The following is a 16,259-nucleotide window of genomic DNA, read 5'->3' on the forward strand; positions in this document are numbered from 1 at the left end:
TGGTCCCCATAAGCTAGAATGGAGAATTGATGTGGGGTTATCTGCTGGTGCCTCTCCTCAACCCCCTCCCCTTCCAAGTTTCAAAAAGACTGGACCAAGGTGTCCAATTCTATGGGCCCCAGAAGAAGGTCCATTCTCCATCCTTCTTCATAAGAACATAAGAGACGCCAATGTTGGATCAGGCCAAAGGCCCATCCAGTCCAACACTCTGTGTCACACAGTGGCCAGAAATACCAGTGCCATCAGGAGGTCCACCAGTGGGGCCAGGACATTAGAAGCCCTCCCACTGTTGACCCCTTGTTTTTGAATATTACAGAGACCATAAAGTTAACCTTTTAGCTCTTTGTGATGTGATTGATCTATTCAGTAGAGAACAAGGAAAATGTCTACATCAGCTTTTGTTGTTCAGTTGCACAGTCGAGTCCGACTCTTCGCAACCGCATGGACCACATCACGCCAGACCCTCCTGTCTTCCATCATGCTCCGGAGTTTGCTTAATTTCATGTTTGTTGCATCAATAACACTACATCAGCTACTACCAGAATTAGCTAAACTGATCAGAATAGGCCTTACCATACCAGTTTCCTCCTGCACCTCAGAAAGGTCATTCTCATGCCTTTGTAAAAAAAGACCTTTCTACAGTCAAATATTTATTTTTATTTATATATTTATTTATATTTGAATTTATATCCCGCCCTACCCCAAAGGCTCAGGGCGGCTCACAAGGGCACCATGTGCCAAGGTTAAAACAGTAATACATAATTAAAAACAATAATATTGATGATAATAAATTACAGTAAAACACAATAAAAATTTACAAACAATTGGGCCAAGATGGATATGAAATAGGCAAGGCTCAATCACATGGCTCTTCTTCATGGGCATGAGCAGATCTCTCAGGAAACTAATCTTAATGTTATAGCTAATGAGTTCATTCAAAGAACATCCATTAGAAAAAAGACATTCAGTGTCATTTAAATACAGGGTTTCTTGAACTGTTACATCTTAGATGAGGCAATCTGTATAGGTTTGCTACTAATCATACCAACACATGCCAACTATTGGGGTGGGGAGGTGAAGGGAAAGTGCGAAGGATAGGTGGGATATGGCAGGAAAGGATGCTTGTGGGAGCAGGCGAAGGGGTAATAGGGGATTAGGAGAATATTTGATTTTATTGTAATTTTAAAAATGTAAATAAAGAAACAGTTTGCATTGTTAATTAAAAGTTAAAGTTGTATTACAGCTGTCTGAAGATCATTTGTTGAAGCCAAATATGTTTTACAAGTTGAACCTAAAGAGCAGAAATTAACTGTACACAGGAATGCAGTCATTTCCTATAAACTTAACGGTGTGATTTTGTTCATAATTTGTTCTGAATGTCTGTGTTTTTAAGGTGGAGTCTTTAAATGATGTGCTAAGAAAGCAATGTATATAAAATCCTAGGTGGCATAACTGTAAGTTTTTTGGGGGGTCATGGCTGTGGGCACTATTCTAAATTGCCTCAAAATGTGCTTGTATTCACTTATAGGATAGAACAAATTTTGAGTCTAGTGGCACCTTCAAGACCAACAAAAGTTTAATCAAGGTATGAGCTTTCGTGTACATGCATTTCAATGTATCTGAGGAAGTGTGCATGCACACGAAAGATTGAAAAGTTGAATGCACTTTTATTGGTCTTAAAGGTGTCACTGGACTCAAAATGTGTTCTACTGCTTCAGACCAACATGGCTGCCCACCTGGATCTATCGTTTATAAGATATGAGTTTGAAGTGAGAAGAAGATTGCTACTACTCCGAGCTCTGTACATTGCTTGGAAATCAAGTGCACAGCAACTGTTTTGTATTCTGTCCTGGCTCAGAGACTTCAACCCTGCATTTACCAAATGAAGGCATCTATGATGCCATAGTTTATTAAATTTCAGTACTAACTCATCCTTAGGAATAAGGCAGAAACAAGACTCTTGTAAATGAATGTCCAGGAAAACTTAATTCCCCCCCCACACACAGGCTGTTTTGTGTTGCCTTTCTTAGTGTCAAATTTGTGACCATTAGTTTGTCCTGTGCACATGGTATGTATATTTGCAGATCTTAAAGTGACTATCCTAAAAGTGAATGTCAAAAACAAGACACAGCAGGAGATCACTGAGATACCACTATAACCGCTGGCCAACTCCCACCTTTTCCTAGTTTTGGCCCAGCCCAGGGGTGTTGTTAGGGGGGGTGCAGCCAAATCGCTCGCTCACAACTTTAATGCCTGGAGCTCACGAAGTAGAATTTTTGTTCACAAGACTCTACAGCTTAGAGGGAACATTGATAGTGACCATGCCTGTGATGTCACTAGCTCCTCCCTATGATGTCATTGGGTCCCAGTTCTTTTAATGACTTAGCAATGCCTCTGGCCCAGCCGCAGCCCCCCCCCCCCCCCGAAATTGAAAAGTTTGTGCCCTTGATCCTGACCTGATTATACGGTACAAATCCTAGGCCGGGTTTAGCCCTGTCATGACTTAAGGAAGGAGCTTCCACAGGCCTTCTTGGTGCATCCAAACAGATGAAATGCATGCAGAATGAAAGTATGCTATAGCAACGCTTCATCTGTATTTCTTCATTACTCAGCTCTTGAGAACTCCCGGTTCATTGCATGAGGTGTGGGGGGGATTAGTGTCAAGGAATTTGAGACCACACATAAAGCATGTCCTGCCCAACTGCATGCAACCCAATAGTCACATATGAGGACCTGATGAACAACCACTGAGATGTCACAGGTGTTTGGTGTACACCTCACGTCTACATATAATTCACTGTTGTCAGCAATCAAAAGACAAAATGTCCTGCATAAAATCTTACAAAACAGTTGATTACCTGTATACATCTATACAAAAATGATATTTTCAGTGGCTTGTGGTCATCCTCATATGGGAGTACTTTTCATTGGTGATCCTTGGGTTTGCTTTGGATGTTGTTTTGATCAGTATTTCTCTCTCGTGCTTTGGTGTATCTGCTTAAAACAATTATATCCTTCTCTCTTTGTATGCATTGTGGCCTACCAAGCCATTTAGACTTCCTAGATTTCACATTCACAAACAAGAGCAACAGGAAATGTAGAAAGCCTCCAGATAGTTACCAGATATAATGGGTTTGGTCCAACACATCACAAACTGTGGAAGTCTAATAGAAGGATGCCAGCCAACATGTGGTGAATATACATGTATGAACTTCCCTAAAGCTACTGGAGGAGGATCCATGGCTCAGTGGAGAGCATCCGCTTGGCATGCAAAAGGTCTCATGTTCAATCCCTGGCACCTCCAGTTAGAGGGATCAGGTGATGTGAAAAACCTCTGCCTGAGTCCCTGGAGAGCTGCTGCCAGTCAGAGTAGACAATGACTCAGTACAAGGTAACTTCATGTGTGTACTACAAACAAAATGCAAATGCATAGAGGCAGCCCACATGACAAACCCATTTGAGTGAAACGAATTCCTGAGCACCTTCAAGTAGTTCCACCAAGCCTACACAAATCAACATTCTTCACATTTCACTTTGACATAGTAAAAATCATGACCACGGGACAAGATGTTGCGCCATGCAACCAGGATGTCACCTGCACAGCCACATTTTCAAGCATCTACCATGCTGCAAAGGGAATTTGTGAACCTGGAGTATTTTACAGAGGAACACTATGGCCCATTACACACACACATCTTACTACAGATTTTCAGAGCAGTAAAGCTTTCATCTTTACTTCGGATTCTGTGCCCGCCTTATGCACCATTCTTTTCCCTCTGCTGTATTTATTCTGCAGATACAATTTTTAAAACACACTTTTCTAAATCAGGGTGGAATGTTACTTGTGATGTGTTGGGGTGGCATACAAAGGTTTTTTTTAAAATGCAGTTGCCCTTTATGCAGTGTCTTTCATTTAAATCCTCATGGTTCATGTTTTATGCATGCATTTTAGCATCAGTTTGTTGAATGAAAGGGAACAGAAAGGAATGCAGGCAAAGGGAGGAAACCCAATATTGAAACTGACCAGACTGTTTTTTAAACTGAGAAGCAGTTATGAAGCCCCTTTTCCCATATTGCCAAGCAGTGACTAGGGGATTCTCTGCTGTGTTATTGGCCACTCATAATATGGTGGAACATGTTGAGTGTAGAGAATGCACAGTAGAACCCACTGACACTGGCATTGCAAGCTGTGATTGTTGGCAATGTGTGTCTGTGTGCACGCCTTTGAAAAGCCAGCTGCAACTCCATCATGCTTTAAACAGGGCTGCAATTTGTATGGGGGAGAAGACTGCTGGTAGAAGTTCTGGGGAGATTCTTTTAGTCTTGTCCCACTAAACTGAAAAAAAAATAGGGGGAATTTTCACCGATGCCCTGGTGCAGCTGCATAGTAACATTAATTTCCTGCCCTTCCTTGCAAATGTGCATGGTTTTCTCTTTGTGATTCTCTAATTTGATCCTGCACACTGGGCATGATCTTGGCAGTTTTTAGAGCTTGTCCTGTGGGATTGCGCTCTGTCCTCCAAATGAATTGATCCCAAGTGATTCTTAAGTCCAAACTGTTTGCAGAAGGTCCATGTGGTTCAGCTGCCATTTTAATGTTAGGCTTCCAAAGACTGCCAAAAGGGTCCCCCAAAAAACTTTGCTCATTAAATCATGAAAGGGAAAAATGTTTTCAAAGTTTTAGGCTTACCATCCCAGTGCCTGTCTCTCTTTACATCTCATGTCAATTTAATTCCGTGCTGATGATCCCCCTTTTGTTCTGTTTGCATGCAACACTTAAATCTTTCTTTTTTGCACTGAGGAGGCTGCCATTTGCCTCCTTTCCAATCCCCCTTTCAAGTCAATACCAGCAGGGAACTAAACCAAGCACAGCTCCTTTTAAACACCCCCCATTTAAATTTTTTTATTCAACGATCCAAGACTATTGATAGTCTCATATCGCTAGATTCATGCTGCTTGCAGGGGAAAAAATTAAAAATGAGGGGGAAATGGAACTTGTACACCAATGGGGGGGAGGATGGCAGAAAGTGCAGAATGGGCAGAACAAATGTGGGCAGGGAGTGACTTTCGAGTAGTGGCAAAAGGGTGGGGGGAAATCCTAGGGAATCTGTATGCTTTTGAATGAACCTTTTCCTTGGAAGTGAAACAAGGGGAAAATCGGCACAAAACCACTCTTTAAAAAAACCAGGGAAACAGTGACCAGAAAGCAAACTGAGCACTGAAGGGAAGAAAATCAATGCAGAACGACAAAGAGAACCTGATGGACATGCATGGTGAAAGTGAAGGAAAATACCCATAGATAATCAGCTTATGTCACTTCGGTGACAGCTAAATGTTACTGAACATTGAGCAGGTCATATACATTCTTTCTAGACTGGAAAATGCTTGCTCTACAACATGATTCATATCTCTCTCTCTCTCTTTCTGTACCCCTCTCTCAAAGCAATTAATTCATAAGAAATGTCAGTCATTGTTACACATGTATTGCTTTGCAATTAGTGGGAGAGAACAACATACGCTCAACTACAAAGGTTAATACTATTCTGACATCCTTTCCAAGGAAGAATCAAGGGTCATGAATTTTTTGGCATGTTATGCTCCAGCTTTAGAAAGGGGGGAAACTATTCTATGCTAGAGAAATCACTATGAATATTAGATCTGGATGAGGAGGAGGTGGAAAGGATCATCTCTGAGGGTCATGCTTTCAAAGACCAGGAGTGCAGCTGCTGAAACCAATCTAATTTAACTGCAAAATTAAACAAGTTGATTGCCTTGGGGACCTCTCTAAGGAGAAGGAGAGATCAAGATGCCCTGTTCTTTAACTGTCAAAATAGTGATGCCTCATACATCATAATCAAAAGTGTAACTCATATTTCAAACAAATGTTCTCTTTTGCATTCTCTTTATAGAGAGGACTTACCATCCAATGCTGCTCATTTTCATTATATATAACAGTTTCTCCTTGTGGTTCAGATCCAAAGCATGAGCTATGTCCATCTACTACTATGATATTCTGGAGGAGGACTTAATAAATTCTTTTGTTGCTCTCTCAGCTTCAGAGCAGACAAGAATCACTGATAGTTTGGATCAACTGAGGTCTAGACCTCCGGTAATTAAGAAGGGTTGCTCGGCATTAATGCCTTAGAACTCTGTTCCCCAAATGGTGGATGCTGAGGAGGTTTTGGTAAAGCAAACTCGAGCCTAACCTTCCTCTGATTTATTCAGCCTCCCAGAAGTACTTCCTGCAGACAGTGTTTCCACCACCCACATCCTCAAATAGAGGTAACTGTTGTGTTGAGGATTTTGAATTGGGAACAACAGGGCCTTTGACACAGAATGAAGTGGATAACTCCCCCAACCCAAATCAAGTGTCTTCCCTCAAAAATGGATGTATTTTTGTGGACTCCGCAGGGGATTTGGATAGAATAGAGAGGTTCAATTGACAATTACATTGGTTGTCTTGGAACCTTAGGACTGTGAACGAACAGGTGTCCTGGAATTGTTCTTTGCGGCCTGTGGCTTGTTCTGCTGGCTAGGCTATTCCTGTAAGATGGGGAGAAATGGAGGTATGGTGGTGAGAGGAAATTTGTTTCACAAAGGGTGGTGAGATACAGAAATGGTTGGACCATTTCTAATCTCTGTCCAATCCCAAGGCATGATGGTGTGCAAACCCAGCTAATTCCTGTCTCTTTGACCTCAATGTTGTGTAATGCCAGGTTATTAAGAAATAAGACCACAGTTCTCCAGAAGACTATACTGGAGGGATGCCTTGAACTTGCATACTTGACCAAGACCTGGGTGGGTAAGGATGAACTAATTCCCCTCACCCAGTTTACTCCCTCAGGATACTCAATCCTACATCAACATCAAACTGAGGGATGGTGGGGTGATCCTCATCCAAGACTGTTTTCCCTTCCAGAGGATCCCTGCATTAAACATCACTGGCCTTGAATGTGTTGGCCTGGCTTAGGGGGTCAGGGAGAGGGTGGGAGAACTGCTGGTGTATCATTCGCCCAGTTCATCAATGGGCTCCCTTCTGAGACTGTCACAGGCAGTGGCTGAAACACTGCATTTCTCTAAACTGTTGGTCTTGGGGGACTTTAATGTCCATGCAGAGACTTCCTTACTTGGTGCAGCCACAGGCTTCATGGCTGCCATGGCAACATTGGGACTCTTCCAGGTTATATTGACCCCACACATGAAGCAGGCCACACACTAGATATGATCTTTTGCACAGGGCTTGATCTCAGTAGCATGGATGTTTGTGAACCAGTGCCATGTTCAGACCACTTCCTCATAAGGGTCAGTTTGGGGGTGGCCATTCCCCCCTGCAAGGGTGATGAACATTTTTATGCTCACCTGCAGAGACTAATGGATCCTGTTGGTTTCCAAAATGCTCAACAGGATTTATCTGGACCTTCCAACAGTTCCCTCAATGAGCTAGATGAGATTGGGAATAGAGGTCTTCGGGAAGCTATTGATTGGATTGTTCCCCAACACCCTCTGCTCCCTTGTGTCTTTGTGCCTCCACAATCAATACAATTCTGTTTATTTGACATATGGAGAGACATAAGTCTACCAAAGCATATTAAGTTGCTTATTTCTAAATTGATAGCTGCTGGCCGTTTAGTTATTGCATCAGGTTCAAAAGATTCTAGAGGTCCTACAATAGAAAAATGGCAAGAGACAATTTGGGAAATCTGTTTAATGGATAAAATTTTCCATAATCCATTTTTTGTTGCGTCTTTTTATTCTTCACATAAGAAGTCGTTTGAGGAAGTTTGGTCTCCTGTAGTGGACTATTTGAGTGTAAATATTTGCCTAGAAATAATGAATATAGATTCTGGCTTATGCTGTAAATTTTCAGTTTCAATTATTTATTTATTTATTTTATTCGATTTATACCCCGCCCTCCCTACCAAGGCAGGCTCAGGGCAGCTTACGCAAATACATAAAAGAACACTTAAAATCCATCATAAAATTTGTCATAACCAATCAAACCAGAAACAGGTTAGTTATCCTAAAATTCATAAATCCACTATCCTAAAGTGCTGGTAAAGTTTTCAAATAAAGTGCACGAGCAGAAATTTCAGATTGAACGATACTCCACAGGTGTCAGTCATAATGATGTTCCCACATGCTCCGTTGATCTCCTTATTTACCTAGTGAGGTGGGCTAGATATCGTAAAGCCAGGGCATAGGGTTGCTTCTCGGATGTCACATGCGGTTCTTAATTGAAAGCCTGGTGGAAAAGCTCCATCTTGCAGACCCTGCGGAACTGTAAAAGGTCCCACAGGCAATGCTCCCTCTAAGCTGCGGAGTCTTGTGAGCAAAAATCCTACTTTGTGAGCGACTGGCATTAAAGTTGTAAGCGAGCAACTTGGCTGCTGCATAACTTAGTTTGTTCTGGAGCCATCCCTCCTGAGCTGAGACAAAAATGTGTGAGCCGGAGGCTAAGAAACTGTGAGCCAGCTCACACTAACTCAGCTTAGAGGGAACACTGCCCACAGGGCCCTGATCTCTTCTGGGAGCTCATTCCAGCGGTGCGGAGCCACTACTGAGAAGGCCCTGGCCCTAGTTGTCACCAACCTAGCGTCTTTCGGCCCTGGGAGGGCCAGCCGGTTTTGGGCCCCTGAACGCAGTGCTCTCTGGGGAACATACGGGGAAAGGTGGTCCCTTAGGTATGCTGGACCCTGATCATAGAGGGCTTTAAAGGTCAAAACCAGCACCTTGAAGTGAACCCAGTTCGCTATTGGCAGCAAGTGCAGTGCTTTCAGCACAGGCTGGATGTTTTTCCATATGGAAAGACCCATCAACATCCTGGCCGCAGCATTTTGCACTAGCTGCAGCTTCCGGGTTTGAGACAAGGGCAGCCCCATGTAGAGAGCATTACAGTAGTCTAACCTTGAGGTGACCATCGCATGGATCACTGTTGCCAAGTCATTGCATTCGAGGAAGGGAACCAACTGCCTAATCAGCCAAAGGTGATAAAAGGCCGACTTGGCAGTGGCTGCTACCAGTGTTCCCTCTAACTGAGTTATAGAGCAGGAGCACAGATGGCAACCTATGACCCCAGACATGACAGTTGTCAAGGCAGGCCCACCTGACACAGAGGGGCAATAGGCGGGATGCTCCAGAGAAAAAAAAAAGCTGAGTGGCAGGGAGCAGTCTGCTCCCCACCACAGTTGTTTTTCTGGCTTTCTTGTGCAGTCTTTTTAAAATTTAAAGGAACTACACAAGAAAGCCCAAAACAGCTGAGCCATGGGGAGCAGGCTTCCAATTCAATTCAGTTCGTGGTTCAGTTTCTGGTTCAGCCTCGAATCATGACCTGACATGAACCCCATTTTTCCAGTTTGTGCCCATCACTAGTGAGCTATGACTTCTTTCTCCTCTGACTAACGGTACTGTGCATTGTTGGTTGGAAGCATTTTTCTTCAGCCTGGTTAACTTCCTTTATAAGAGCCAAGCTGTGAGAATGCAGGGAGATACGACAGCAGAGGCAGAGAGGTAGTGCCCCTCAACTGTGCCCTCTATTTTCAGTTTTTTTAAAAAAGGACCCTATCACCTCTGCTTTATATATGAATGGGAGAGTACATGAATAACTACTGAAGGATTATCACCTGTGTCTAATTTGGCCCTAAGAATTTTTTTATTTTATATACTTGGGATTTATATCCCGCCCTACCCAAGCAGCCCAGGGCAGCGAACAGCGGCAATGCCGGATTAAACTATATAATACATTTAAAACATTAGTACATAGAAGCTAAAATGGTGCTCTACAGTTCATTAAAGTACCCAAGATGCACAATGTCCCTCATTGGCGGCCGGTGTTGTAATGGCGTGAGCGCTAGGGGTAGTGTTCCTCATTGGGGCGACATCTACCCCCCTCCCAGAGGTAGGGTAGATGGTAAGGTCGAATCACGGTGGTGGTATAATGGCGGTGGCGGCTCCTACTCGAAAGCCTGGTGGAAGAGCTCCGTCTTGCAGGCCCTGCGGAACTGTACAAGGTCCCGCAGGGCCCAGATCTCCACCGGGAGCTCATTCCACCAGGTAGGAGCCGCCACCAAAAACGCCCTGGCCTTGGTTAGGGCAAGCTTGACGTCTCGGAGGCCCGGAACCTCAAGGAGGTTGAGACTCCCCGATCGCAGCACTCTTGGGGGAACATGCAGGAAGAGGCGGTCCCATAGGTAGGCTGGACCCTGGCCATTCAGGGCTTTAAAGGTAAGAACCAGCACTTTGAAACAAATCCAGTATGCTATCGGCAGCCAGTGCAGCGCTTGCAGCACTGGCCGGATGTGGTCCCGCCTGGAGAGGCCCATCAACAGCCTAGCTGCAGCATTCTGCACTAGCTGCAGCTTCCGGATTTGCAACAAAGGCAGCCCCAAGTAGAGAGTGTTACAGTAGTCCAGCCTCGAGGTGACTGTCGCGTGGATCACAGTGGCCAGGTCCTCGCGGCTGAGGTAGGGAACCAACTGCCGGGCCAGCCGTAGGTGGTAAAAGGCTGACTTAGCAGTGGCTGCCACCTGGGCCTCCATCATTAATGAGGAGTCCAGGAGCACACCCAAACTCCTAACCTCCCACACAGGCACCAAAGGCACCCCACCAAAGGTCGGGAGAGGGAGCCCCAACCCCCAGCCGGTCCGACACAGGTCCAGGACCTCCGTCTTTGCCGGGTTTAATTTCAGCCGACTCAGTCTGAGCCAACCAGCCGTGGCTTGTAACACCCGAGAAAGGTCATCAGGACCAGAGTCCGATTGGCCGTCCAACATCAGATAGAGCTGGGTATCATCAGCATATTGATGACACCCAAGCCCACACCTCCGGGCAATCTGGGCGAGGGGGCGCATGTAGATGTTAAATAACATCGGGGACAGCACGGCTCCCTGGGGCACCCTGCACTCAAGAGGGTGCCTTTGGGACCGCCGGTCCCCCATTGCCACCCTCTGTCCCCGACCTTGGAGAAAAGAGGCGAACCATTGAAGGGCAAGCCCCTGAATCCCCACGTCAGCGAGACGGCGGGCCAGCAACTGGTGGTCAACCATATCGAACGCAGCCGACAGATCTAACAACACCAGTGCCGCCATGCCGTCTCGATCCAGATGCCTACAGAGGCCATCAGTCAGCGCGAGAAATCCTGAATCTCAAGTTGCATCAATCAAATCCCAACAATTACAGCCTGTTGAAGAATTGTCAACTGACCACTCTATCAGCCTGACAAAGAAATGGACTGCTAGCATCTACATCAAGAACACAGTTGTTACTGTTCTTGGAAAATGTCCCATTCCATCCTCCCTGGAACTTCTCTGGGTGCCAAACAACTGGGATGAAATTCTTAGTGGATGTAACCTTCGCCCAAGGGATTTCTCCCTCTCAGCTTTCAGGGCAGGCAGGTAAGAGAAACCCTCCGCATTACAGAGGCAATTAAAATTCTCACACAGGCTGGGAGAAAAGCAAAAACTGCAAACTATGAAATGCTTAGCACAGCAAAAGCAGAGTTTACCACACATACACACATATATCCCGATATATCCCTTTTGCTTTCTGTACAAATGGGCAGACTTTAGCATATCCGATCCTCTTACCACTATATCTTTTAATTAGTTTATAAGATATGCAAGTGATCTCAGGACCTGAATCAATAGTTCTCCAAGAGACATGATCTAATCTTTCATTATCAATGGTCTGTCTCATTTGTGTGTGCTTGCTTACTTTTTAATTATAGAACAGAAGCCTGTCTCCCTTCTATCTGCAGTCTAGACTTCTGCTTTTATCTTCCACAGCAAGGGTTTGCCCCAGCCTGTGTAGCACCCACAGAGAACCAGATTACATAACAGTTTGGGCAGATACACTTCGAAGTCCTCTCAAGGCCCTAAACTGGTACAACAACTGGAGGAAATGCGTTCCATGCGCCTTGGTGTTTAGTCATGCCGGCCACATGACCACGGAAACGTCTTCGGAAAGCGCTGGCTCTTTGGCTTTGAAACGGAGATGTGCACCGCAACCCTAGAGTCGGATTCGACTGGCTTTCGAGCAAGGGAACCTTTACCTTTACTTTATGCCAGAGATATTATTTGTGCTAAGTGTTCTGGTGGGACAGCATCCCAGGCAGGTTGAGTCACCTGGGGCAGGTTTTTCTGTCCCTCCCCTACCCCCCCCCCGTCTGAGAAATGGGAAGTTAAAGATGGCATAGGGAAATCGAATGGAAAGAATTTCATTCAGATCAGCATTTCATTCAGATTCATCCAAGGATAACAGAATGGGTGTGCTGGGATTGGAGTGTGATGAGCTGTAATCCCAATGCACACTCCTAATAACTAGGGAACTAGAAAAATGTTTATATGCCTTAAACCCTTGCGCTTGTACCTGTAGCTTGATTGGATTCCTGAAACAAGTTCTGACATTCACAGTGCAATCCTAAGAATGTTTTCCTGGGAGTAAGTCCTATTAATAGACCCAAGTAAGATTCTGAGTAGACGTGTTAAGGGTTGCTGTCTAAATGAGTAGAATGGTAGCCACTCAGTCTCTGGAGAAATACTCATCCGTATTTACTAGATTACCATCACAACTGGAAAACCATCCAGTTCTAAATGGAGACATAGTTTCAAAGATGGAAAAGCTTCTCTATCCCATGGGTGAGCCACATTTTTTTAAATCATGCTTCGTGTTTCCAATATTATGTTCAAATGATAGTTTCAAGGCTGCAATCTCAAAGATAAAAAATATCATGTTTGCTGGCAATACTCAAGTTTATATGCTTGGTTGTGAATAATGCACTTTAGCTTTGTTCCAGCTAGAGTTGGTGTGCAGTGTAGCACTAAATAGCCTAAAGTTACAATTTGACAGATATGGTTGGTACTGAGTGCCAAGGTTTTGTTATAAGGTTACTTAGAGTCCACTTTTTTAGTGGTCTGAACAATGTAACATTCTGACAGGTAACCCATTCTTGGGGGCTGAAAAGTTACTCAACAGAAGAGCAAATAGAGTGACCAAACAATGTGCGATTTCTCTCCTTTCCACTGCATCTTCTGCACTGACTTCACAATGCTGGGAAGAAAATTTCCCAGGACTGGAAATGGCTGCTGGGGGCCCAGAGGAGAAAGATTGGAATAGGTTTCTTGCATGGACCATCTTGCATTGGAGTCATCTCTTTATTAGTCCACAGGGTGAATAAGTTCCTTATGAGTGTTACAAGCAACAGCTTGATCCTACTTCCACAAGTGGACCTTGATAGTGTTGATGAGAAGGAAAGACGTTTCTACCTCCACTGCTTCGTCCTACACATATTTGGTGTTTCATATTCTTACAAGCAACAGCTTGATCCTACTTCCAGAAGTGGACCTTGGTGTTGATGAGAAGGAAAGGCGTTTCTACCTCCACTGCTTCGTCCTATACATATTTGGTGTTTCATAGCCAGATTCTTTCAGTGGAACACAGCCTGGGTCTTATCAAGCACAAGGAATCCTGTCTGGCCCAGCTAGTCTAGTCTCCCTAGGCTGTTATTGTTTTAAAAGCCATGCATCCGTGGGCTTTGTAAGTCCACACTCACACACCCCGCACTCATATACACAAAAGGAAATCAAAACTGAAGTATGTTGTCAACAAGAACTAAAGTAATGTTCAGTAAGAGGAAACATGGGAAGCCATTCATTGTTTCTAAGACCCCTCTTTACACTTTCAGCAATGACAATGCAAAATGTATTGCACAGACTACATTTTGACAACAGAAAGTATTAGTGTAGAACTGCTGTGGGTTTTTTTTTAAATGAAGAATGACATTCATTGCAAGAATTTAAGAAGAATTGATATGAGCACAGCACATGAATTGAAGAAAGTATTAGTGTAGAACTGCTGTGGGGTTTTTTTTTAAAATGAAGAATGACATTCATAGCAAGAATTTAAGAAGAATTTATATGAGCACAGCACATGAATTAAGGGGCAATTTATAGAGTGGCACAGCCATTTTTTTAAAAAAAAGGCCTCTCTCTTTTTTTTTTAAAAAAAGTCAGTATTTACAAGCAGGTGTGAGGAGCAGCTGTTGCGGTTATGCATGGTGGCACTTTCCAAGCCAGTTACAAAGATTGCCTGTGAAACTGTAATTACTTTCAATTTAAAAGTACAGAAAGTCCTTTAGTACTGACAGCTAGACAACTTTAGGTTAGCTTCAGAGCTCCACTAAAATTAGGGTTGCCAACTGCCTGGAGGAAAAATGCCCTGTCCTGGTAAGAGAGGCTTAAAAGGATGGTATTTACCAGGTAATGTCATTTATTTCCATGCCATGAAAAGTTTCATCTGTTCATTTCCATACACTGAACCTCTGTTAAAGGGACAAGACATTTCCCCCCCAGGTTTCTTGGCAACTCTAACTACAATAGGACTCTTACATTCCTTGTGGCAACTGCTGAAGTTCTTAACAGTAGGGAAGAGAGCACAAGTATGTTGTACCTATGTGCAATTTTGTAAAGCAGCAATATACAATGCGCAAGGCAAAGAGATACATGAACACCCGAAGTTGCCTTAGACCAAGTCTTAGTCTATCAAGACCAGTATTGTCTATTGTGACTGGCTGCAGCTCCCTGCTCCACAGGAGCAGATTTGAGATGACATACTGAACCATAGCAATTGAGGCTGAGAAAAGCAATTTCATGAGCATAGCACTGCTCACTGTTTGTTAGATCCAAGCTATTATTAATGAAACCTGGGGATACTTCAATACCTGTCAGTTTGGTTCTCTTCCTGTTTGCCAGTGGTGATCAGGCAGCCAATTAATCACAGTGCTGTTCTTGTGTATTCTCAGGAACAGGCTACTTGCAGCCACAGAAGCCATCTCCCAGCTCATGAGAGATCAGCCGGTAGTCAGTTTCTGATCTCCTGGTGGGGAAATTTTGCTCTGTATCCAGCAACCTTTTTGCGGGGAGGGGATCAGGATCCAGCTCCCAGTTGCTAATCTGGACATTTCTTCTGATCTACCCTCCTGGAAACTTTGCTTCCTCCCACACTTGCAGCAAATTTGGGGTTGGGGTGATCAGAAGGTCAGCTGGTTTCCCTTTTCTTGGCTTGGGGTGTGGAGAAAAGGGGCTCCTCTCCCTTTGGCAATACAGATATTAAAAACTTTGCATCTGTCTCAGCTCAGTTTGGAGAGGGGGGAAGAGATTCTGCTCTGAGTTGGTTGAAGAACCTTAGAGATGCAGGAGCTCTCTCCTCGCTGGAATCTGCTCTGGGACAGTGGATCTGCTGTCCTATGGAAGCATCTTTTTACCTCTACTTCTGCACTACTCCTACATTTGTAAATAAAGAAAACTCTATGCAATGCATAAATCTCCAGTAGTCTCTTCCCCAAAGAGAACCAACCCAGGGAAGTGACCTTGTTACCCAAATAGGCATATTTAGTTGGGGGAATTAGCTTAAGGAGACAGAGTGAGAGGGGGTAACTGTGATTATCCACCTATGTATACGGGGATCTTCCCCTTAGAGAACTCTTGAAATAAACCAGTCAGATGTTCAAAAGGAAAGGGTTATATTAAAATAGGAATAAAAGGGCAAAATCCACACCTACAAACACGTCGAAAACACACAAGCTAGTAAGAGGAAATCAGGGAGGAGATGGGAGAAAGCAATTTTGGGGAAGGCTATAGTTACCAGTCCACAGATGCAGCAGTGAAATTACCAGCATTTCACCGAGCCAAGAAGAGAGGACCCAGACAGATTTGGGGGTGTGAGGTATGCACTGAGAACACACACACACACAGGTGGCTAGGGACTCCAGATATAGGACAAAATGTTCCCTGGGGAAGCTGACATATGAACCCCAAAAACAATCATTTGATGGGTTTTTCGGAGTTGGACAATGATTTGGGAGAAACCTGATGGGTTTACCTGAGGTGAACTAAAGGCGTGAATGGTGCTTTGATGACCCTGTAAGCATGAAAAGGGAAAAGCTATGATTAGTGTTAATTGTTGCTTAATTAGGTTAATTGGGGGAGGGGAAGAGAGGCTGCATGTGGATGAGGTTAATCCAAGGTTACAAGATAGTTTTCTTGGGAGACCTGTTGTCCTAAATTATAAGTCTCTCTTGGCTGGGGAGGAGGTCATCACCTGGCCAGCCACTCTGACTCACTCTTCTATACTAGAACTCTAGGCTTGTTTTCTGGCAGTCATCCAGTTTGTGTCATTTTGGGCCAGGCAGTGTATTGCACTTTTGATATTTAAAATGAGATTTTAGGAAGGGTGAGCATGATTTTCTAGCTATAAACTGCTTCTCA

The sequence above is a fragment of the Gekko japonicus genome, unplaced genomic scaffold (genome assembly GCF_001447785.1).
Source record: "Gekko japonicus isolate JY-2015 unplaced genomic scaffold, Gekko_japonicus_V1.1 scaffold998, whole genome shotgun sequence".
NCBI lineage: Eukaryota > Metazoa > Chordata > Lepidosauria > Squamata > Gekkonidae > Gekko > Gekko japonicus.